At 47.8% G+C, this 25062-nt stretch overlaps 2 long non-coding RNA genes across 2 annotated transcripts in view; both read right to left on the bottom strand.

Annotated features, from left to right (window-relative positions):
* Positions 1 to 4174: 4174 nt before the first annotated feature.
* On the bottom strand, positions 4175 to 8161 carry LOC119618430 (uncharacterized). The gene is made up of 3 exons (XR_005234736.2): positions 5016 to 8161; positions 4540 to 4653; positions 4175 to 4420 (listed from the first exon to the last, which is right to left on the bottom strand). It is a non-coding gene; the product is annotated as an uncharacterized lncRNA (long non-coding RNA).
* Positions 8162 to 21301: 13140 nt separating this feature from the next.
* Positions 21302 to 25062, bottom strand: part of LOC103246010 (uncharacterized) — a 48898-nt gene continuing 45137 nt past the window's right edge. The window contains exon 2 of the long non-coding RNA XR_005234953.2: positions 21302 to 23253. This is a non-coding gene — a long non-coding RNA (uncharacterized lncRNA). The remainder of the gene's footprint in view (positions 23254 to 25062) is intronic.

Below are 25062 nucleotides of genomic sequence, written 5' to 3'. Positions count from 1 at the left end.
TAGGGAACTGAGTGGAATCAACAGGAGAAATTGTCCCCCAGGTCTTCTCCGCCCTGAAGCTGATCTTCAAGATGAGAGAGGTAAGAAAACAGAAGCAATGATCCCCGGAAGTGGTAACCAGTGGAAGAGGCCTAAACTCCTTAACTCAGCATTCAAGGCCCTTCTCCAACATTGTTCATTGTTCCTTTGACCCAGGTTTATCAGCCTGGGCAGATTAATTTTCTCTAAGCTGCCCTTGCATCCTCCAGCCTCCAATGCATTCATGCCATTTCCCCTACCAGGAAGACCAGCTCCCATCAGTCAGGGTCCAGGTCAGCCCAATGGGTTTGTCACCTCCTCATGAGAACCCTATAGAAGGCCCACCCTGCAATAATCTCCTTCACTTGTTAATTTTTTTGGCTTTATTTAGGTATAATTGACAAATTAAAATTGCATATTTTAAGGTATATAACTGGATGTTTGATATACATATGCATTATGAAATGATTACCATAATCAAGCTAATTACCATACCCATCACCTCACTTGGTTACCATTTTCTTTTTTTTCTCTTTTGTGTATGCGTGTGTGATGAGAACACTCACGATCTACCCTGCCAGCAAGTTTCAAATATGCAATATATAGCATTGGTCACTATAGTCGCCTGGCTGTACATTAACTCTCCAGAACTTGTTCATCTGGCATAACTGAGACTTGGAACCCCTTAACCAACATCTACCCCCAGCCCCTGGCAGCCACCATTCTACTCTCTGCTTCTATGTGTTCAGCTATTTTAGATTCCACGTATTAGCGAAACCCTACAGTGTTTGCCTTTCTGTGTCTGACATTTCACTTAGCATAGTGTCTTCTAGGTTCATTCATGTTGTTGGGAATGACAAGATTTTCTTCTTTTATAAGGCTGAATAATAACTCACATTATTACTCCCATTTTCTTTATCCATTTATCTATTGACAGACATTTAGATTGTTTTCATATCTTAACTACTGTGAATATTGGTACAGCCATAATGGAAGACAGTATCAAGGGTCCTCAAAACATTAAAAATAGAGCTAGCATATGATCCAGTAACCCCACTTCTGGGTGTATATCCAAAGGAAACAAAATCAGCATTGCAAAGAAATATCCACACTCCCATTCATTCATTTTTCATTTAACAAATATTTACAGTCCCTCCTCTTGTGTAACTTCTAAACCTTCAGGACAGACAGACACTAAACAGACAAATAATTACATAGACTGGTGGTTCTCAGTCCACTAGAATCACCAGGGGAGCTTTTAAAAATATGCTACTCATTGCGGGCACAGTGGCTCACACCTGTAATCCCAGCAATTTGGGAGGCCAAGGCGGGTGGATCACTTGAGGCCAAGAGTTCTAAACCAGCCTGGCCGACGTGGAAAAATCCCATCTCTACTAAAAATACAAAAATTAGCCAGGCGTGATGGTGCAAGCCTGTAGTCCCAGCTACTCGGAGGCTTGAACCCAGGAGGCAGAGGTTGCAGTGAGCCGAGATCACACCACTGCACTCCAGCCTGGGTGACAGAGCAAGACTCTTTCTCAAAACACACACACACACACACACGTGCATGCGTGCGCGCAAGTGTGATACTCAAGCTTCCTCCCAGAGAAAGCAGAATCTCTGAGGGCGCAAGCCAGGCATCACTAATTTTTTTAATTGCCCAGGTAATACTAGTGTGCAGTATGGGGGGATAAAGGAGGGTAATTGTAAGGAGGGTAATCTGCAATGCTGCCACCCGGGCTTGCTTTCCCCAGAGGTTTTGAAAGTATGATCGGTCAATTGTGTTTTTTGTAATTATTTATTTAAATAAGGTAAACTTATATTAGCCACCCCGTCTTCCATGTATAAGGAAGTCACAAATCACTTAGATCAGTGCTTCTCGAACTGTAGCAAATATCAGAATCACCTAAGGGCTTGTTGAACCAGATCACTGGGCCCCACTTTGAGCCCAGGAATTTGCATTTCTTACAAATTCCCAGGTGACACTGATGCTGCTGGTCTGGGAACTCTGCTTTGAGAAACACTGAATTGGAGCAAGGTTTAAAGAAATTCAAGTGGTTGAGCACCTTCCTCCCTCAGTAAACATCTGCTATTCACAAACTCTGTTTAACCTAACTCTGCTGCTTTCTCGCAGGCTGATGTAGAAAGCCTTGGGATCCCCTTTGTTAGGGGAAGAAGCTGTGAAAAATCTTATCTCTCCATCATACATGCGCCTGTTTTCACTGTAGGATGTTTCACAACCACGGTGCTTCAGAGCAGGCAACTTCTCTTCCTTAACTGCCAATTTCACATCACAGCAGTGGCTGTCAGCATCAGCATCACCTGGGCACTTGTTAGATATGCAGATTCCTGGCCTACTCCAGGCCCACTTAATCAGAAACTCTGGGAGTGAAGCCCAGCAGTCTGTGAACTAGGAAATCACACAGGTGATTCTGATGAACCCTCAACTATGAGAACCACTGGCCTAGAGAAAATATGTTAATTGACCCTTCGAATTCTTCAGGATCCTATTCACTCTGATTATTTGTATCATTTCTTTCATAAAAATAATAATTCGCTTCTATTTGTCAGGTCTTCCTATGTGCCAGGGACTGTGCTAAGTACTTTACATTAAAGATCTTATTTAAACCTTGGAACAATCCAATATTCATTATACTATTCTATAGATAAGGAAACTAGAGCTTGGAGAGGTTAAGAGTTCGGCCCACCTGTTAAGTGGCAAACCCAGGAAAATACTGCTCTCTGCCCCACCCTAGTTCATCTTTTCCAAACATTGAGCATTGTGTTAAGTCTGTTCTCACACTACTATAAAGAACTACTTGAGATGGGGTAATTTATGAAGAAAAGAGGTTTAATTGACCCAGTTCTGTAGGTTGTACAGGAACTGTGGCTGGGAGACCTCAGGAAACACAATCATGGCCATAGGTGAAGGGGAGCAAACACGTCTTACCACAACGGAGCAAGAGAAAGAGAGTGCAGGGGGAAGTGCTACACACGTTTAAACAACCAGATCTTATGAGAACTCACTCACTATCACAAGAACAGCAAGGGGGAAATCCACTCGCATGATCCAATCACTTCCCACCAGGTACCTCCCCCAACTTTGGGAATTACAATTCGACATGAGAGTTGGGTGGGGACACAGAGCCAAACCATATCAGGCACCTATCACACCCATATGACTGTGGTTTATACCTCCATTGTAGTGCTTTCCCTCAATCATAAGATTTTTTTAATACCTCACTACCTTTTTCTACCCAAATACCTTTTTAAAACTAGTGTTCGTTTTCTTAAAAAGACTAATTGTTGAAATGCTTTAAAATCATCTGTTTACTGCCCTAACTAACATCATGCATTTTTCTTTTACGAAAATTTTGAAACTCAGTTAAATGTTTAAAATGCAAAGAGCAGACACACAAGTTTCCTTACTGGAATGAAATTTAAATGGAAAGTGGGACTTCACAGGTACAACTACCTTAAAGTCCATATTGCTTAAAAGAGTGGAACTCAAGAGCCAGGAGCCATGACTTGCACTCGAAGTCCCAGCTACTGGGGAGGCTGAGACAGGAGGATTGCTTGAGACCAGCTCAAAGCCTCAGTGAATCATGATCATACCACTGCACCCCAGCCTGGGTGACAAAGTGAAAAGTATGTGACCTCAAGTCCAAACAGTCATTCTCCAATACATTGGAAGCCTATTACATCTAAAGGCATTTTAATCAGCCAGTCAACCTGTATATACCATGTGGATGAAGTGGTCAGCATGACTCACCTGGAAATGTGCCAAGGGATAGAGATTATTCCAAGACATGGCAATATCTACCTGGTGTCTTCAGCAGGAGGAACGTGCAACTACTATGTGTTACAGTCACAGACAGCCTACGGTGACCAACAGGCCCCAGTTTGCCCGTGACTGTCCCAGTTTTGACACTGAAAGTTCCGAGTCCCAGAAAACGGTTGGCCGCCCTAACAGCACCATGCTTGGCTCACATCAAGGTGCATGAGAGGGAGTTTCTGTTTCCCTTTGACCAGCCGGGGCCTGGCTGTAGGGCTCCCGTGGGGCAGGACAATCTGGCCAGGATCAGTGTCAAAGAACTGCCTAGCAGAAGGAATATGTCTTAGTTCCAGCTGCTCTAACAAATTACCGTAGTCTGAGTGGGTTTAAACAATAAGCACTTATTTCTCACATTGCTGGAGGCTAGAAGTCCGGTATCTCTCTTGTACCCTCAAAGAGAGAGCTCTGGTGTCTTCATCCCTTCATAAGGCGGAGTGAATCCCAGTAGGATATTTTTCTCATGTCCTAACTACTGCCCTAAAGCCCTGCCTCTTAATACCATCACATTGAAAATTTAGTCTTCAACATAGAAATTTGGGGGGACCCATTCAGTCCATAGCAGGGTACCTGGGGACAGAAGGGAAACTAGTCTAAGCAGTGACCACATCTCCTCCCAACTGCCCTCCCCTCCCCCAGGTAAAACTCCAGATGATTCTGGGGCAGGAGCTCCACCCCCAGGTACCTACCTCTTCCTCCAATAGAAACAAAGCACAGGCCAGTCCTCACAGATGGGAGCAGGGGGATATCCACAGAGGACAGAGACAGCTGAAGACTCCACTCCTGGCTTCCTCTCGGCTCTCCTGTGCCACGGAAGGTAGGGAAGGCGAGGGAAAATGTCCGTCCAGCCCTAAAACCCTGGGCCTTCTGAGCTGGCTGGGCCACCCTGCAGCCCACAATGGGTCCACAAGAGCAGGGGCTTGGCAGCCAAGACGATGAGCTGATAAGGCCACCCACGACAGGTGGGTGCTTAATACACATCTAGACAATGTGTAAGTGCTCAGTGAATCTGAGCTGTTTTTAAGCAGCTATTGCCCTCTGGGACCCAGAACATACTGCAGAATGGGCTCATCCTCCCTCCCATCCACCTCTCCTGTCCCCATTGCAGCCCCACCTCCTCCACTGCTGTGTGGCCGAGAGTTACCCTGAGGATCAGTTTTCTTACCTACAAAGTAGAAAGAATAATAGTCCCAACCTCACAGAGTCTCCGTGGGGAGTAAATGAAACAGGGTGTGTAGTAGCCCACTTTGGACGTAGTAAAGGCTCAGTGAGATCATCATTGTCACTCTTCTTATCTCCAAGGGCACCCGGGGGTTGGGGAGGCACTGAGGGAGGAAGAGAAGGGGAGTGTCCCACATCCTTCCTCAGCCTCGAAGCAGGAGGCCTGAGCTCCGTATGCTATTTGTTCTTTCCACAACACCAGTGCCAACTTCTCCATTAGGCACTGTAGCAACGCAGGGTCCACAACATTTTCCAGACCCACAGAATGTTCTCATGTCCTTCAAAATCAGGGAAAACAGAAACTTTTAGGTTAGACAAATATGTTTCATTTTCTTCTTTCATCAGAAACAAATAGAATATTTACGACCCATGAAAATCTATTCTTGTAGGAGGGGCCCATGAAGGCAGAAGCGTCTAGGGCCACAAAAGTCACAATGCAGCCCTGCTCAAAAGACAGAAACAAAAACCTGTGCCTGGGCCAGCCGTGGTGGCTCATGCGTGTAATCCCAGCACTTTGGGAGGCCGAGGCGGGCAGATCACTTGAGGTCAGGAGTTTGAGAATAGCCTGGACAACATGGTGAAACCCTGTCTCTACTGAAAATACAAAAATTAGCCGGGCGTGGTGGTGGGTGCCTGTCCTCCCAGCTACTCGGGAGGTTGAGGCACGAGAATCGCTTGAACCCAGGAGGCAGAGGTTGCAGTGAGCCGAGATCATGTCACTGTATTCCAGTCTGGGCAATACAGCGAGACTCAGTCTCAAAAAAAAAAAAAATTCCTGTGCCTCTCTTTTTTCCCTCCCCACTGCACCCGTCCTAACTCAACCCAAGTCCACCTCTCACATAGACAATGACCAGAGCCTCCCAGCAGGTCTCCCAGCCTGTCTCTGAAATCCTTGTATCTGTCCTCCACAGCGCAGCCAGCACAATCTGTCGAAATCACAAATCTGACCTTGTCTCCTCCCTCCTGAAAACCTGCTGTGCCTCCAGATTGCCCTCAAGACAAAAGTCCAAACTCCCCTGCAAGGCACACAGGTCCCCAGAGGGCAGTCAGCTGCACTGTCCTCCACACGCCCAGCCTTCCTGCTTTCACGCCTCCACGCCTTTGCACTTGCAGCACCGTCTAACCTGAACACCCTTTCCCCCTGCAAACTCCTAGCCATCCTTCAAAGCCCAGTTCCTCTCAGAGAAATTGCACTCATTTGTCATATTGTGATTTTGAGTGAATGTCACCTCAAGGTCATGGACTATGTTTTCTTCATTTTCATCCCCCCAGCCACCTCCCCGGTGCCGAGCTTACAGCGACTGTCTGGCAGTGTTTACTGTTCCGCTGAGGTCATGGTCAGCATCTGGGTGCTCCTCTAACCCACCGCTTGCTGCCCCGGCACCGCTGCAGTTCTGTGATTTCCAAATGCCAAGGGAAGCTCTGTGGTCCTGTTCACCTTTTCCTTGTCTGGCAGGCTGGGAGTGCAGCTCCTCTGGGACGCACAGACAGCGGAGTAGCCCTGAATGGGTCCACCTTTCACCAACAACACCCACCTCAAATAAAAGCTATCAACTTGCCAGGATTGGAGAGGAAGCATCAAGTCCCCAAGAAAAACCCAAGGGTCATGTTCAGAGACTTGGCCAGAACTGAGCCCTGTTCAGCCCTTGTCTGTGTGTGACAGTGTGCCTCTCTGTGCCTCACTTTCTCCAGCTCATAAGAGTGAATTGGTCTAAAGCCTCGAAAGAAAGGGTTCTTCCAACTCTGGCTGCACAGCCTCTTCCAGGGCCTCCAGTCAGCCCAGACCCAGTTACCAACGCAGAGGGAAGAGTGCCACCTACTGACTCCCAGCCTCCCTCCACTACCCTGAGCCACCAAAGGAGTCAGCGGAATGTGCAAAGCTCAAAGTGAGCAGTTGTCTGTATTCTCCCTTTGCAGAGCCGCAGCAACCTCCCCTTTCATGGGGCTGAGGGGCACCCCTCCAGCCTGGAGAGAGAGCTTTAGCTGCACTGCTGACACCCGCTGTCCTCTGCTCCAAGCCCCAAGAAAGCCAGGCGCCCCCACGCCATCCTGCCCCTGTGCCAGGCCCATCAGCAGGGTAGTCCCCAGCTGCCAGCCCCCCTCACACGGGCCGGCGGCTGGAGGTGGAGAACAATGATCCTTATTGTGACTAAATTTCCCCCTGAAGATCTCATTCAAGATGTTAGAGTGAGCGATCATAAAAGGAATTAATAGTTGATTCGCTGTATAATTTCCTAGTTCAATATACTTTAGTGCAGCGACTAAATGAGGCGTCCCGGCCGTTCGGTGGGGCCAGATAGCGACTTTATCACTGGGATCTCAGGCTGAGGAATAAAAGCAATTCTTCTGAAGTAATTGCGTCTAATTAAAAGAAACATTTAAAAAGTGTAACCAAAAGGAATTCATTTCAAATGGAAAATTAATGCTGAAAAATAGCCCTGAGCTCTCTTGTCGCAGCTAATAGCCAGGCAGCCGCAGAATAATTAAACTGTTTTGAAATGTCGATACCATCCTCGTTGGGAGAAGATGGGCACGGCTGAGCACATCCCGGGCATCAGCAAAGAGGATGGCTTCCAAAGAGATGGCCAGCACTCGGACTTGAGGTCAGCCACAGACTTCCAGGCGGGGTGAGGCCCAGGTCACCACAGACAAGGCTGGAAAAGGTTTGTAATATGGTATTTAATGAAAGAAACCCCACTTCCTGGATATCGAAGCACCCCACTGACTCTTCAGAACAACCCTGCAAGTATCATTAGTATTATCATCATCATCATCATCATCATCATCATCATCATCACTGCCATTGTCAGTTCAAAAAGGAGATTCCTTGTGACTAGCTACCTCGTCTAAAATCACAGCCAATATGTATTAATAGCAGAGCCAGGATTTGAACTCAGGTCTGCCTGGCTCTGAAGTCCACATCAATTTCACTACACTGGATGTTAGGATTCAGCATCAGGAAAAAGGCTTTCTAACGCTGTCATTCTCAGTTCTGTCTGTGTTCGACTCACCTGACACCTGGCATGATCACAACTCTCTGTAGCCTTGATCTCCTGGGCTCAAGCGATCCTCCTACCTCAGCCTCCCAAGTAGCTGGGATTACACACCACTAGGCCTGGATTTTTTTTTTTTTTTTTTTTTTAGAGATGGTATCTCATCATGCTGCCCAGTCTGTGGACATCAGTTTTTGTTTTGTTTTGTTTTAAGTTTCCCAGGTGACTTAACTGTGCAGCTCAGGTCTAGAACCATTAGTCTAAATCCCAGTTATCAGGCAGCTTTCATTCCATGAACATTCCCTGAAATTTTCCTGCTCACATCCCCCCGGGAGTTTCACCTTGTGAAAAATCGAAGGGTGAACACTTCCCTTACAAGTTTGCAGCCAGGTTGAAATGAACTAAAAGAGACTAATCAGCACTTAGTACATGCTAAATAAATGTTAGTTTTGAAATGGGGGGCATCAAGAAGTAAGAACCTGAGATGAAAGTGTTATCGGAAAGGAGTCCTGATGCAGACCCCAAGAGAGGGTTCTTGGACCTTGAGCAAGAAAGAATTTGAGGTGAGTCCATAAGGTAAATTAAAAGCAAGTTTATTAGGAAAGTGAAGAAATAAAGAATGGCTACTCTATAGGCAGAGCAGTGGAATGGAATGCTTGACTAAGTATACTTATAGTTAGTTTTTGGCTGTATGTTACCAAGGGGTGGATTATTCATGAGTTTTCTGGGAAAGGGGCAGGCAATTCCTGGAACTGAAGGTTCCTCCCCTTTTTAGACCATATAGGGTAACTTTCTGAGGTTCCCATGGCATTTGTAAACTGTCATGGTGCTGGTGGGCGTGTCTTTTAGCATGCTAATGAATTATAATTAGCGTATAAGGAGTAGTAAGGACGACCAGAGGTCACTTTCATGACCATCTTGATTTGGGTGAGTTTTGGCCTGCTTCTTTACCACAAACTATTTTATCTTCAAGGTCCTTATGACCTGTATCTTGTGCCAACCTTCTGTCTCATCCTGTGACTAAGAATGCCTAACCTCCTGGGAATGCAGACTGGTAAGGTCTCAGCCTTATTTTACTCAGCTGCTATTCAAGATGGACTTGCTCTGGTTCAAATGCCTCTGACAAAATGTCTACCAAGGGTTGACTATAGCTTCTAACTCCTTTAAAACGTGGGGCCAGGGGTGGAAAACTAAATCTGAAAAGTTTAACAGTGAAGATGATCTGGCCAGAAGGGTTATGTTCCAATGTGAATTCAGAATGTGTGGAGATCACGCTAGTTTTAGCACCAAATCTTACAGTTGTGTTTACAGTTACTTGAACTAGACTAGGAGTTGCCTTCAATCAGTGATTATGGAGCATGCTTTAATGAACTAGAAGAACAATTTGTAATCCATGAGTTGTTTATTATGCTGACAGGTACTCCTAAAGACCTTGAGAATGTTCCCTAAAAGTTTGTCCCCCAAGTAGATTTAAACATTCACCTAAACCTTATTTACACCCTTATGATTTTCAGAAAACACCTTCTTTATACATATGTAAAGATCCCAGTGCCCCTTTTCTGAATTGCAAATACATCCCAGTTTCCAAAGATCATCAGTAAAGCACCATCTGCTTCATTACAGCTAAACTCCTTAAAAGGGAACCCAGGGTCTCTAAGGGTGATGGAGGACTTGGGATGAACCACTCATAAGAAAAGCATCATCTTACCTTCTGGTGAAATGGTGCTTATAGTGACCACAGGGGATTGGCCGAGGCTGAGGGATTTTCCCAACGTTCTGAGGTTTTTTTGTAATTTCTTTGCCTGAGGACTTTCTCTGTCCACAGAAGCCACTTTGCCCACCTCTGTGGCAAGCCAGAAGTGCCATGCACACACCCAAAGCAGTTCTCAACCAATGCATGGTGAAAGTTGGTGGACAAATACCCTAACTCCCTCACCCTATTGGTGGAATAACTCTATGGTGTAGTCCATACAGACTCCCACAGTTCCCCAGCACGATTACACCTCAACTACCCCGGGAGTGCTAACAGGATGATGGCCTCTTTATTGTCTGTCTTCTCCTCCCTGTCTCACTTCCTCCCTCCCTTACCTGTATTGCCTTTATCTCCCAGATAAACTGCTTGCATTTGAGTCAATATCTGTTAAGACAGGGGTAAGAACAATACCTTTGGGACCATTGGGTTAGCAGCTGTAGTGGAGATCCACCCTAAACTGGCCCCTGTGCCTGCTGCATGAAAAGAGGATGGGCTTTTGGAGCAGAGATGCCTAAGCTCCAAATCTGGTCCAGATATTTACCAGCTGTGTGACTTAGGAGAAGTCAGTGAGCCTCACTGAGCCTCTCTGTCCTCTAGTATAAGATGGGAATAGTAATGGAAGCCACTGCAATGAGTTGTTGAAAAGATGCATTGAAATTCTGCAGACTAAGCCCATGGCACAAGCAGGTGTTTATTCAAAAAGTATTAGTAGAAGATTTGTTTCATAACGGGCTCTGAGTGTGGCACAGTGGGGTGTGCAAAGGATGAGTCCAGATCCTCCTTCCCGGAGCTCCCATGGAGATCAGCTGTAAGGAGATTAGTCATGATGTTGCCATTTATGCTGGGAAACTCATGGGCTGGGGGCAGCTAGGGAGCTGCACCAAGATCTCCAAGGGTCTATCTGTGTGGTCCAATAAGAAGCCACCAACTGCATGTGGCTATTTAAATTTACATTAATTAAAATTAAATACAATGTAAAATTCAGTTCCTCAGTCTCACTAGCCACATTTCAAGTGCTCCGTAGCCATGTGTGGCTCGTGGCTACCGTACCGGGCAGTGGGGATCTAGAATATTTCCACCATCATAGAAAGTTCTGCACTGGTCTAGTATCTGACAGACCTGGAATTCAAACCTAGCACTGTCTTGCTGGCTGTCAGATTTGGGCATAGCTCCTTACCTCCCTGAGCCTCAGTTTCTTTTCCTGTGAAATGGGCTGCACTAATCATCTCACTCTGAGCAGCACGGTTATTGCAGGTGCCAAATTAAAAGTTTTCGTGAAACCACTAGACCAGTACCTTGTCTGGAAGACTCTAGAAGCAAAAATAATGTTGACCAAATCTACTTCAGCATTTGGTCTTGCCCTTCTTCATCTTAGATCCAGGGGTCCCAAACCTCCCTGTTTTTCTAGCTGGGCCCTCACCACACCCCACTTCCATCCCCATTCCTCAATCCATCCTCCGTGATCCCTATCCCTCTCATCTCCAACTCTGCCCACACCTTCAGGCAAATCAGCACACAGACTAAGTCCTTACTGCGGTCTGCACAGACAGAACCAAAGGCTTGGACACAGGAAGAGTGGAGATCAGGGAAAAGGCTTTCCTGGGCTCTAAGGGATGAGCTTGGAAAAGGGACGTCCCTAAAGGCATGTTACTAAGTGGAAGAAGCCAATCCGAAATGAGTACACACTGTATGGTTCCAACTATGTAACATTCTGGAAAAGACAAAACTGTGGAGATAATAAAAAGACCACAGGTTGCCAGAGAGGGATGAATACCAGAGCACGGAAGATTTTTAGGGCAGTAAAACTATTGCATATGGTGCTAAAATGCTGATACAAGTCATCAGACATTGGTCAAAACCCATAGAATAGCCAACACCAAGAGTGAACCCTCATGGAAACTATGGACCCTGGGTGGCACTGATGTGTCAAGGTAGGTTTGCTGATTGTGACAAATGTACCACTCCCCAGTAGGATGTTGATCATGAGAGAGGCTCTGTGTAAGGGTGGGGACAGGGGAATGTGGGAACCCTGAACTTCCCACTTAATTTTGCTATGAACCTAAAAATGCTCTAAAAACAAAAAATAAAGACTTCTTTAAAAAAATGATGGAACTGGGCCGGGCGCGGTGGCTCAAGCCTGTAATCCCAGCACTTTGGGAGGCCGAGACGGGCGGATCACGAGGTCAGCAGATCGAGACCATCCTGGCTAACACGGTGAAACCCCGTCTCTACTAAAAACACAAAAAACTAGCCGGGCGAGGTGGCGGGCGCCTGTAGTCCCCGCTACTCGGGAGGCTGAGGCAGGAGAATGGCGTGAACCCGGGGGGCGGAGCTTGCAGTGAGCTGAGATCCGGCCACTGCACTCCAGCCTGGGCGACAGAGCGAGACTCCGTCTCAAAAAAATAAAAATAAAAAATAAAATGATGGAACTGACTTTCAGTACCTTGGTCCAGCGAAGATGCCAACAGCAGTAACCAGTTAGAGGATGGATGGGCCATCATTTGCAGGGCGAGTGACACACTCCAAGGCTCAATAATAAATACATTTGTTTTAAGAATGCAAAAGAAAAGATCTTGCCAGAGTGGAAGGGAGCAGCACTTAGCTTAGATCCGTGGCACCCAGGATGCCCTGGTGCCCTCCTGTTCTTAGCCACAGCCCAGCCTGACCCCACGAAGTCAAGCCTTACTAGGTAGAATCTTCCTAATATTCCAGCCATCACAGCCCCTGTGCCTGACACTTTCATTTCTCTTTATTTGTTCTTTCTCTTCCTTCCACCACACTATGCTCAAATCATCCAAAACTTTCCCTTTATCACTGAGCCTCCCTAATTAAGCTAACATTATTAGAAGGTTGGGAAAAAAAGAAAAAGAAAACCCTCCCAAATTCTCTTTGCATTTCAGTAGCTCTTTAATATGCGAGGCAACAAGAGATGAGCTGCTCCTAATTGCCAGTCCCTGGAGTAGCCAGTCAGAAAATGAATTGATGCGTTTTTTCCTTATGAACAATGCATGTAGCACAAATTGCAGTGGCCGTCACCAGAGATTTAATTACAAAATATCATTACTTTCACACATCATTTCAGATTTGGCCTGATCAAATCAAAGTTAGGGCAAGAGGGAGAGAAAACTGCACTCTTAGCAGGGTCATTCATTCAGGGGTGGCTGCAACGCGGGTGGGAATTGGCATTGTCGAAACTTCCTCGAGGCCATTGCAGGGGAAGCAGCTGCCAGACATGTCTATGCAAAGGGATGTTTCTGGGATTCAGGATTTCAGCAGAGTGGAGGCTGTAGGCCTGCAGGAGGGGCCCCAGGGCATGAGAAGCATCCCTCAAGGAAGAAATCAGGCTGCAGAGAGTCTCAGGACCCCGCAATTCAAAGGAGCTACAGAAAGTCCCTTCATCAGTGGCTGATGTCTCCAGTTCATTCATTCCACAAATATTTGTTGAGCACCTAGTGTGTGCCAGATGCTGTGCCAGACCCTGGGGAGGCAAAATTGTCAGCAAACAAATGTGGTCTCTGCCTTCACCAGGTTCACACTCTGGTTGGGAAAACAGATTTGAAATGAATAATCACAGTATAGTGAAAGAGACAGGAGGGGTAGTGGAGCCCAGACTTCCTGAAATTTGAATTCCTGCTCCATCCATCCATCAGCTTACACTCTGAAAATGGAAAAAATATAAATAACATGAATTCCTGCTCCATCCTTTAACAGCTGTGTGACCTTGGCCTGGTCACTCAGCCTCTTGGTGCCTCAGCTTCCTCATCTGTGACATGGAGAAAATAATAGGCCATGTGCAGTGGCTCACATGTAATTCCAGTACTTTGGGAGGCCGAGGCAGGAGAATTGCTTGAGGCCAGGAGTTTGAGACCAGCCTAAACAATGTAGTGAGACTCTGTCTCTACAAAAAATTTAAAAATTAGCTGGGTGTGGTAATGTGTGCTTGTGGTCCCAGCTACTCAGGAGGCTGAGGCGGGAAGATCACTTGAGCCCACAAGTTCAAGGCTGCAGTGAGCCGTGATGGTGTCACTGCACTCCAGCCTGGGTGACAGAACAAGACTTTGTCTCTAAAAGAATAAATAATAATAATAATAATAATAATAATAATAGTTGCCCCAAAAATGTATTGAAGATTAGATTATTTAATATTTATAATACACTTGGAATAGTACCTGGTATATGGTAAGCTCCATGTAAGTGTTTGTTAAATGAATACAAACTTAAAACTGCAACTGTAAAAAGCAAAGTATGTCGTATTCTGAGAGTCTATAATAAAAGGATTCAACCTAGCCAGGGAAATCAGGAAGGGCTTGAGCTGAAATGCAAAAGAGGGAGTACATTAATTAAGGGAAACACTAAAGTAGAGTAGTCTTAGCAGAGAAATCAGCATATGTAAAAGCACTGTGGGAGGAGGAAGCATTTTAAGGACAAGGCACTGGAAAAAAAAAAAGTCCAATGTGGCTGAAACGTGGTGCAAGCCAAGGATGAGGAAGTTGGCAGGGCTAGTTCATACAGGGACTTGTAGGCCATGGTCAAGAGTTTGGACTATAAAAATTACTCATGAGCATTAGAATCTTCTCTCAGCTAGCTTTAGTTGTGATAGATTTATTGCAAAGGTGGCCCAAATTTTTTCCTTCCCTGTACCCACATCCCTTCCAATGTGACTTTACTGCTCATCCCATCAAGAGGTGAAGTTTATTTTCCCATCCCTTGAATCTGGGCTGGCCAGATGACTTGCTTTGCCTGATAGAATGTGCTGGAAGTGACAGTGTGCCAGTTCTGAGCCTGGGCCTCAAGCAGCCGGGCATGATTCTGCTTCTTCTCCTGGAACCCTGCTCAGCCACCATTAGGACAAGTTTGGCTAAGCCTGCTGGAGGGTGAGAGACCACACAGAGCAGAAATGAGTCATCCTAGCCCAGGCTGTGCTAGGTCAGCCAACAATCAATAACACATGAGGGATCCCCAGCTGAGAGTTAGTAAAACTGTTAAGCCAAGCCCAGCAATGATCAGCAGAACCACCCAGCTGACCCACAGAATTATGAGTTACATAAACAGCCATTGTTTTTAACCACAAAGTTTTGGAATGGTTTGTTACACAGCAGTAGCTAACTAATACACACATTGAGGGGTCAGGAGCATGGTAAGAAATGGGGGGTGGGGTGGGGACAAAAAAGGAAGAAGAATTAGGAGGAAAAAGAGAAGCAGGGAGAAAGGTGCTATAGCAAGGTGTAATGCTGACACATCCAAGATGTGCACAGAGCTCTGGGAGCACCTAGGAGGAAGAACTTAGTTCTGCAGGGAAGAACGAAGAGCCAAAGTCAGGAGAGGCTTTCCAGAAGACAAAAAAATGAGCACATGTCTGTCCGGAGAAGACAGGTGAGAGAAGAAAGAACATGGGCAAAGGCACGGAGTCATGAAAAGAGAGGAGGCTTGGTCAAGAGCAGGGAAAATGGTTGAGGCAGATATGGGCCCTGGGCACATGAGCATCAGCCTTCTGTAGGCCATGCTAGGGGCAGAGCTAAAGGTGTAGCACCAGCTAAGGAGCACTCAGCTAGGAGGAGGCTGGAAGGATCTGATATGAATGCCTTCTGTGGTTGCAGAAGATGGGGTGAAGGATTTGGACAGAGGGTTCCAGGATAGATATAACCACGGCAAGGGGGGACCAGGAGAAAGGGATCCTCAAGACCCACATAGCTCCTGGAAGTGGTGTAGGTCACAAGGGCATCCAGGACCCCACAGGCCAAGACCATTTCACCACTGTGTGGCCTTAGGCAAGTCTGTCCTCTCTGAGCCTGGCCTCTTAGAGGTTCTACCGAGAAACTCATAAACGAAGGCTGGGAAGACACTTTGTAAACCAAACCGTGAAGCCCATGCAATTGGATGGGGTGGAGTTACTCACATTCCTCATTCACTGTATTTCTTCCAGTTTTATCCAAAAACAGACGTTTTCCCAGAAAACCATACATCAGTCAGAATCTCACAGGAAACAGGTAGCAATTGAGGAGGGTTTAATTTTTTTTTTAAGTGAGCAAAACCCCAGGATGGTGCCACACTCCAGGGACAGCAACAGTGGGGAGCCCTTACCACACTGAGGCCTGCAGGGACAAGGAGGAGAGCAGTTAGTGGGGCCTGGGGAGAGAAGGGACTGCTAACAGCAGCTGCGGCTTCAGCCACCAACCTGGTAGGGAGGGAGCTGGAGAAATAAATGCCTCAAACCTCACTGCCCTCCCACCCTCCACTCTCCAGCTAGAACCTCCCATTGCTTGAACCCATTCCAGAAGTTGGAAGCTTGTAATGCACTCACAGGTCAGCGCCCAAGGCCAGAGCAGGGGGAGGAGGTGGGCAGAGGACCTAGGTGAGCACAGGAAGACATCAGCACTACCTCCATAGAGGGTGTGCGGGAGGAGAGGAAAGTAGGCGCTTTAAGACCTAGCAAGACATAGGCCAGGGACAGGATTCAGCGTCTCCAGAGGACCACCTTTGTGTCCAGGCCCTTCGCCAGGCTGTCTTCATTTCAGTGGTTCTCCAAGTGGGGTCTGGGGACCCCGGGGACCACTGGAACCCTTTCAGCGGGTCCACAAGGTCAAAACTGTTTTCATAATAATGCTAAGATACTATTTGCCTTTTTACTCTCATTCTTCCAGGGATATATGGAGGAGTTTTCCAGAGGCTACTTGATATAGCCACAATTACCTGAAAAGACTATTAAAATCCTTCCTTCCTTTTCTAACTGCATATTGAAATGAGACCGGATTTTCTTCATTACATTGAACCAAAACAACTTAGAATGGATTGAATGCAAAAATAGATATGAGGCCAGGTGCAGTGGCTCTTGCGGGTAATCTCAGCACTTAGGGAGGCCGAGCCCGGTGGATTGCTTGAGTTCAGGAGTTGGAGACCAGCCTGGGCAACATGGTGAAACCCCGTCTCTACTAAAAATACAAAAAAAAATAGCCAGGCTTGGTGGTGCGTGCCTGTAGTCCCAGCTACATGGGAGGCTGAGGCATGAGAATCACTGGAACCCAGGAGGCAGAGGTTGCAGTGAGCCAAGATTGAGCCACTGCACTCCAGCCTGAGCAACAGAGTGAGACTGTCTAAAAAAAAAAAAAAGAAGAAGTAGGTATGCGATTCTAAAAATTTACAAAAAAATAGAGTACAATGACAGTCTTCTCACATTCTTCTTTAGAAAATACAGTTATGTCTTCAATAAAAATGTTATTTATGTTGATATGTATTGGGCTTATGACTGCTTAAGTCAGCAAGTAATTTTTTTAATTTCTCTTTTAATTTCTAATACAGTAAATATTGATAGAGCTCACATAAACAAAAGTTCATGGGGTTGGGGGGGGTCTTCAACAATTTTTAGGTGCATAATAGGGTCCTGAAACCAAGAAGTTTGACACCACAGTGCTCAGAACAACTCTCTAAGGAAGTTCCTGGTGTCAGGCTCTCGTTCGGGAAGAGGAAGCTGAGGCCAAGAGAGGGGATGACAGCTAGCTGGGGTCACACAGCTGGTTGGTGGCTCAACTGGGATTCAAATCTGGGCTGTCTGGCACCAAAGCACGCTCACACTCTCCCCAGTTCCCCCGCAGCAAGAAGCCACAGGAGCAGTGGATGGAGGAACAGCACCTGGCTTCTGCTACCTCTTCTAAGAAGGGAACTTGACAGGGATTGATTGATCTCGATGATCAGCTACAAATGGTCTCTACACGTGGCCATGTTAATCAGCTTCTACCAGCCAGGATCTGACCAGTTTGAAAGGTTTATAGCAACAATGTGGCGCTGATTTATTTCTCCTTAATAAAAAAGTGATCAAGTGAAACCTGCATCTATCATTCTATTTATCACTCGGGATGATTTATTAACTAATTACACTTGCAGTGGCCGCTGGCTCTAAGTATGGACGATGGGGGGAGGTGGGGTCAGTCCGGCCATCAGTGCTGCCCTGGACACGTCTGCCGCCTTCTGTTCCAGCCTTGCCATTCACATATAGGCAAGAACAAGCTGTCGAATATGGATGTTCGGCCTCTGAGGGAAGTGGGAGAGAAGGGAGAAAGGGGTAGGTGAGAAACAGAGAGGTTGTCTGATCCCAGCCATTTGCCCCTTCTCCCCCTTTATCCATGGAGAAGACACTGTGCAGAGAACAGCAGGCAGGGTCGCCAGGTAAACACAGTTGCTCAGTTACTTTCAAATCTCAGATAAACAATGAACAATTTTTTAGGGTAAGAATGTCCCAAATATTGCATGGATGTCCTGTAAAACGTGGCAACCCTGGCCCCAGGGCTATGAGAGTAGGGTATTCAGCTGATGTAACTATGAGAAGTTCCAGTGTCCATGACCATAGCCCAGTCTCACTCTGCACACCTGCTCTCCCTCTGCTCAACCCATGGGCGTCCCACTAGGGGCTCTGGGAGGATGTAAGTTATCGGAGCTGGTAGGCAAATCACACAGCCTCACTGAGCCTTATCTGCAAAACGGAGGCTCCCAGCCTGTCCCAGTTCTTCCCCGGCATGCTGCAGGGGGTGGACAAGTCTGTCCCTTGCCAGCTACATGCTGGGGGGCCTATGGCAAGGGCTGGCATTGGGGCTGGCAAGACTGGGCCCCCATCCACCCTAGGAAGGTTGAGTTTCCTTTAGTCCTCTTGAAGACATAGTAACTATAACTCAAAACTTTTGTTTGTCTCATTTTCCTTGAAACCTTGGCTTTGGGCTAGGAAAGGACAGAGGGTCAGCTGGCATGGCCTTGGCAGAAGAGCACAGAATATCTACCAAAGTTAAAAATAAGTGTATGTTGTGGCCTGTAATCCCAGCACTTTGGGAAGCCAAGGCGGGCGGATCATCTGAGGTCAGGAGTTTGAGACCAGCCTGACCAACATGGCAAAAACCCATCTCTACCAAAAATACAAAAAAAATAGCTCGGCATGGTGGTAAACGCCTATAATCCCAGCTACTCAGGAGGCTAAGGCAGGAGAATCGCTTGAACCCGGGAGGCAGAGGTTGCAGTGAGCCAAGATCCTGCCACTGCACTCCAGCCTGGGCAACAGAGCAGGACTCCATCTCAAAATAATAATAATAAATAAGTGCCTGTTGTATTTAAAATGGAAGCACTATATGAAGACTTAGTAAATCCATCAACCCATAACTACCCCTTTGACGTAGCAATCCCACGCCCAAGCATCCAAACCAGGGAAGAACAAGGATGTTTCCATTAATCCCCCCAAATCAGAAGCAACCTGAAATCAATCAAAAGAGGATGACATGGATGGACTGTGATGTAGTCAAAAGAAGACATAGAAGTCATGAGAATGAGAGAGAAAGATATTGCCTAACCTGCGAGGATTCCCAAGATATGTTATTATTATTAATCATTATTATTATTAGAGAAAAGCAAGCTGAGAACATTCCAGACCAAGATTCCTCAACCTTGGCACTACTGACATTTTGGGCTGGATCATTCTTCGTGGTGGGCGCTGTCTGGGGCAAGGTAGTCTGTTTAGCAGCGCTCCTGGCCTCTACACACCAGATGCCAGGAGCACCTCCCTCCCCAGTCGTGATGATCAAAAATGTCTTCAGATGGTGTCAAATGTCTCCTGGGGAGTAAAATTCCCTCCCCACCCCGCTTTCCCACCCCTCACAGTGAGAACTGGTCTAGACAGCACTGTCAGGAATGTTTACATGAACCAAAGTAAACACCTAACTAGAACTTCCGTAGGAACTTAGGTAAATGTATGAATGCATAGAAGAAAGTCTGGAAGGAGTATTCGGACTGGGAGCTGGGGTTGTCTCTGAGAAGGGGAGTGGGAATGTGGCTGGGGGGAAGAGAGGGATCAGGGGAGACCTTTGCTTTTGTCGTATGATCTGCATGTTTGACTATGAGAATGCATGCATCTGTTCAGTACTGTTTTGTTCTTTGTTTGTTTGTTTGCTTTGAGAAGGAATCTCGCTCTGTCGCTCAGTCTGGAGTGCAGTGGAGCCATCTCGGTTCACTACAGCCGCCACCTCCTGGGCTCATGCAGTTCTCCTGCCTCAGCCTCCCAAGTAGCTGAGACTACAGGTGCCCACCACCATGCCCAACTAATTTTTGTATTTCTAGTAGAGATGAGGTTTCACCATGTTGACCAGGCTGGTCTCAAACTCCTGATCTCAGGTGACCCACTGGCCTCAGCCTCCCAAAGTGCTGGGATTACAGGCCTGTGCCACTGCACCCAGACATCTGTTCAGTACTTTCGCTGTAAGAGAGAAAGGAGGAGAGGGGAGGGGAGGGGAGGGGAGGGGAGGGGAGGGGAGGGGAGGGAAGGGAAGGGAAGGGAAGGGAAGGGAAGGGAAGGGAAGGGAAGGGAAGGGAAGGGAATCAATGGGAAAGGAGGGTCAAGAAGGAGAAGGAGGGAAGGGAAGGGAAGGGAAGGGAAGGGAAGGGAAGGGAAGGGAAGGGAAGGGAAGGGAAGGGAAGGGAAGGGAAGGGAATCAATGGGAAAGGAGGGTCAAGAAGGAGAAGGAGAGAAAGAAGGAAGGGAGGGAGGGAGGAAGGAAGAAAGGAAGGAAGGAAGGAAGGAAGGAAGGAAGGAAGGAAGGAAGGAAGGAAGGAAGGAAGGAAGGAAGGAGGGAAGGAAGGAAGGAGGGAAGGGAAGGGGAAGGGAATCAGTGGGAAAGCAGGGTCAAGAAGAAGGAGAGAAAGAAGGAAGGAAGGAAGGAAGGAAGGAAGGAAGGAAGGAAGGAAGGAAGGAAGGAAGGAAGGAAGGAAGGAAGGAAGGAAGGAAGGAAAGAAGGAAGGAAGGAAAGAAGGGAGGGAGGGAGGGAGGGAGGGAATGAGTGGTAGAAGCCAGGTCTGCAGTTGGGGAACCGTGGGACCTGCTGGCTTTTCCTCTCTGGTCCTCAGTGTCCTGAAAGAGAAAGGCACACAAAAACAGGTCTTTAAAGACCCCTCCTGCCCTGTCCTCTGTTGAGGAGAGCCCCAAGGTGACCTGGCCCCCTCCCTCCCGGCTGTCCCTCCCACACAGCCCAGTCCTTGCACAAAGAAAAGTGCTTGGGGCTTCTCCTCCCTCTCAGCGTCTCTGATTACGCCTCCTTGTGGGAGGAGGGGAGGTTGGGGCCTGGTCAGCCGCCCAGCTCCACACCGAGGACTTGAGGACTCGCTGGGGCTTGATTAAATAATTACACAGAACCTACTGAGTAATCATGCCCGTCTCAAGAAGCAAGGAGCACCTTCGGAGGGAGGCCCCATTAGTGATTTGGGGGCGTGTGAGTGTGTCTGTCTCCTGCCTATGATAAAATTATCATCAGAAGTCCTCATTTACAAAATGCATCCCTTTCCCCTATCTCCTTCGATCACCTCCCAAACCCAGAGATGTGTATAATGTAATCCCCATTCCACGGTAGAAGACAGGGACTCACGAGCTTTGGGGCTAGTTCAAGTTCCCAGCACTAGGGACTGGTGGCAAAGGCGGTCAAATACCGGAAAGTACACACAGAGTGGGATAAGGCTCAGGACTGAAAGATTTTAGAAGACGTTTTATTTGTTTTTTATTGTTTTGTTTTTGTTTTCTTGCTAGAATTATTTCTCTCCTTTCAGTTTTTGAAAACAAATCTAAAATCGGCCATGGGAGCCTCCCTAGATCTTGCTGCCAAGAAAAGAGTCAAGCATGGAGGGTAAGGGCTGGTACCCACTGCAGCGGCCCTCATTTCCGATTTACCCAGGCCAAGGGGGACTGCCGGGTGGAGAGGGGGAGCCCAGGCCATCCTGGAGCTCTGCTCTCAGGCCTGGGGGCTGGGATCTTCTGCAAGCCTCCCGCCCCCCAGCTCCAGGATAAGGACAACCCTTCCAGTCAAGCGCCTGCTTTAATTGGGAAGGAAAATAAACGGCTAACAAGAGGCTACACCAGGGCTCTCTGTGGCCCACAGGGCATGGTCCTGAGATGCCCGCTGCCTGCATGGCTTGGCTGGCTACCCACACCGGGCCCTATTGGCTCATTTACACTGGAGCAGTCCAAATTCATTAATAATGATTTGTCTCTCTTCAAGAAGAGGCTCGCAATCAAAAGGCCATTAAAATTAAGTGATGGTGGAGTAGGGGGCAGGGAAAGGGGAGGCGGAAGAAGAGGGGGGGAGGGGAGGGGCCAGGTAGAGCTGAATGTGAATCTCCACCGGACGTGGATACTTCCTTGTTGCAGGACCTCGGATGGGTCACGGCTCGTCCTGGTTTCCTCTTCTCTGAAACAGAAGGGCAGGTGTGGCTACAGTGTCAGTGACACTGTGTATGGAAACACCCAGCAGGAAGAAGCGGGAAGGGACCCTGCTATGAGGCTTCCAGCATTGGGATGCATGGGGAGGGTGATGGACGCTGAGCAGGGATAATGCCAGCCTGCTAGGCCAGATCCCAGGGCAGCTACTCCTCACTGCCCAGCTGTCGTAACTCCAGCCCCTGAGTAACCAGCCATTGCCATCTCAACTGGGTTCAACACCCGAGGGCAGGGCCACAGCTCAGCCCTGCTCTAATCTCTGGGCAGGAGCAACAGAAGCATCAGGACACCCAGGACAGCCCTAGACCTTGGAAGAGGCTGGACCAGACAGGGCTCCCCAACCCTCAGCAGCCTCTCAGCCCTCAGCCTTCCCCATGTCATCTGGAGCATGGCGTCTCAGGAGGCCTCAGGTGCAAAGAGGCGACCCCAGTGTCCCACACCCACCAACTGACCCTCCTACTGCCCTGGGTGTTAAGAGGGCAACATGCAGCCCTCTTTTGGGCACCCAGACAGCTAACATGGAGTCCTATGCACTGGTGGCTGAGAAATGCACCCCTGCCCCCGCCCTGCCTTTCTCAAGAAATAAAATGCAAACAAGAACAAAGGAAGAAAGCAAAAGGAAAACAATGGAATACTGCAGCCCATCCCACAAGGTCCAGGCCTTCCTTGGGAGAAGGGGAGGTGCCAAGAACTCCAGATGTGCTGATCCCTGGGTTTACACAGCCATCTGATTCCTCTTGAGGACAGGAAATGAAATTTTACAAAGGTGCCCATTATATGCCAAGTGCCTGTTACTTCATAGAACAACCACAAGGACACCACAAGGTTGGTATTAGTCATTCCTGTTTTTAGGGGAAAACTCAGAAAGATGAAGACGCTTTGCCCAAAATCATGAGTCTCAGACCTTCACAGTGCCAAAGCCAAGATTCAAGCCCAGGAACATCCTATCCTGACTGGCTTCTTCCTCCACACTTCCACATGGTCACCGGGCACCGACTCTGGGTCCAGTTCTGGCATGGGCTGGAGGGAGCCTATCCATGCTGATGCCAATCACAATCATGGTCACCACTTCCCATGCTCCCCCCGATGCCAGGCTGCAGCTCCGAAGGTTGAAGTCATTCCATCCTCCCCAAAACTCAGCGAGGCCAGGATGCTCATTCCCATTTCACAGTGAAGACGCTGAGGCACAGCGACGTCAAAGGACCTGTCCAAGGTCACAGGATAAAGTTAGGGCAGAGCCAGGTCTCCACCTGATGGGCTGAAAACCCCACAAGGGCCGGGGCAGTGCCCAGCTTTGCTCCCCACTGAGCCCCACGGAGCGACAGCTTAGCAAGTGTGTGCTGGATGGGGAGACTGGTAGAGGCAGGGAAGGAAGGACGGACGGGTCAGCACAGCAGTGGAAGAGGATGGCTAAGAGGTGACACTTAGAGCCAAACTGCCAGGGTTCAAACCTCAGCTTTGCCACTTTTTACCTGCAAGTTTCTTAATCTGTCTCTACATCAATTCTCTTATCTGAAAAATACAGAGAATAATAGTTCTTACTAGCTAGGGTTCTTAAGAGAAACAAGCGAGTTCATATGGAGCCTGGGACATGGTGGGTGCCCTATACTATTGTGGACGAGTGGAGGACAGGCAGGTCTAAAGCCATGGACTGGCCGCAGCCCAGCCCCAAGGTGTCCTCATGAAGCCTCCAGTGAGGTCAGTCCCACCCTTGCACACTGAGAGTGAGCGCCTCCTGAGCAGCTTGCTGGCCTCACCTAAACCCTTTCCAACCCTGGTCAGCCCATGACTTTCCATCTGGGCTTCCCTTTTCCGCCAGGGTCCAGTTGCCCCAACCCAGAGGATAGAGACGCTCAGACCAGCCCTGAAGGCGTCTCCAGCCTGTGAACAGTAAGCGCCCCATCTCTGAGAGGTTAAAGCAGAGTGGGACGGCCACTTGGGGACCTGCAGACGGGCTTCTGTCTGGGTAGCAGACTGGAAGCCACTTTGAAGCTTTGTGCCAGCGATGGGCTGAGCATCACCGGTGAGAATGGCCACAGCGCCACCTGGTGTAAATATGAGAAATGACCTAACAGGCCCCAGAGGCTGAAACACAAGCAGCATCCTGGCTGCATAGGACAGGCCCCGGCCCAGGTGCTTCTCACAACGGGGGCAATTGTATATTCAACAAATAAATAAGGCCCCAATACCAAGCACTTTGGTGGGTTGTTTTCACACGCTATACTATTTAATTCTAACAACACTCTAAGGAAGGCATCCTTACCCTTTTTACAAATAAAGACATTGAGCTCGGAGATGCAACGTTTATTTGACCCAGGTCACACAGCTAGCAGTGGCAGAGCCAGGATTTGAGCTCCCGAATTCTGACTCCACAGCCTGCCCTCCTAATCGCTAAGCCTTGGGGGATTCCATGAGAAAGAAAACCAGCACCCCTCCCGTCTCGCCCCTTCGTTTCATGGAGCTTATACCTAGTCAGGGGAACAGAAAGAAATCAGAAATTCATTGAGTAGGTACCATGTGTCAGGCACTGAGCTAAGTTCTAGCAATACCATGGTGAAGAGGGTGATCAGGCTCCCTGCTCGAATGAATGCTATAAGGAAGAAATAATCGCACAAATATGCTACTATAACAGAGACGTAAAGGAAAGGTTTGGGTTCTGAGACCCACTGTCCAGGCACCTACTGCCCTGAAGCAGTGACATACTGAGCTGAGAGCTGAAAGGTGACCAGGCCTTACCCAGGCAAAGACGCACTTATTCATTCTTTGACAAATGAAAGCACTGTGTATTCCCCATAGTGTTTTCCTCTTTTGTTACAATATATAAATCCATAAATAATAGACTGTATATATGCTGTTGCAACTTACTTTCTAATCCTACATAGTTTTTTGGTTCTTTCCATGGCAATACACAGAGATCATTTGTTTTAACTAAAGAGGCTGTCACACACTGACATCTGCCTTATGCACCACGATGTATTTATCTGTGCTCCTGCTGATGACACTTGAATTGTTT

This window comes from Chlorocebus sabaeus, chromosome 2 (genome assembly GCF_047675955.1).
Source record: "Chlorocebus sabaeus isolate Y175 chromosome 2, mChlSab1.0.hap1, whole genome shotgun sequence".
In the NCBI taxonomy this organism is placed as follows: domain Eukaryota; kingdom Metazoa; phylum Chordata; class Mammalia; order Primates; family Cercopithecidae; genus Chlorocebus; species Chlorocebus sabaeus.
Note: the sequence above shows the minus strand (reverse complement) of the source record. Positions and strands in the feature narration are given on the sequence as shown.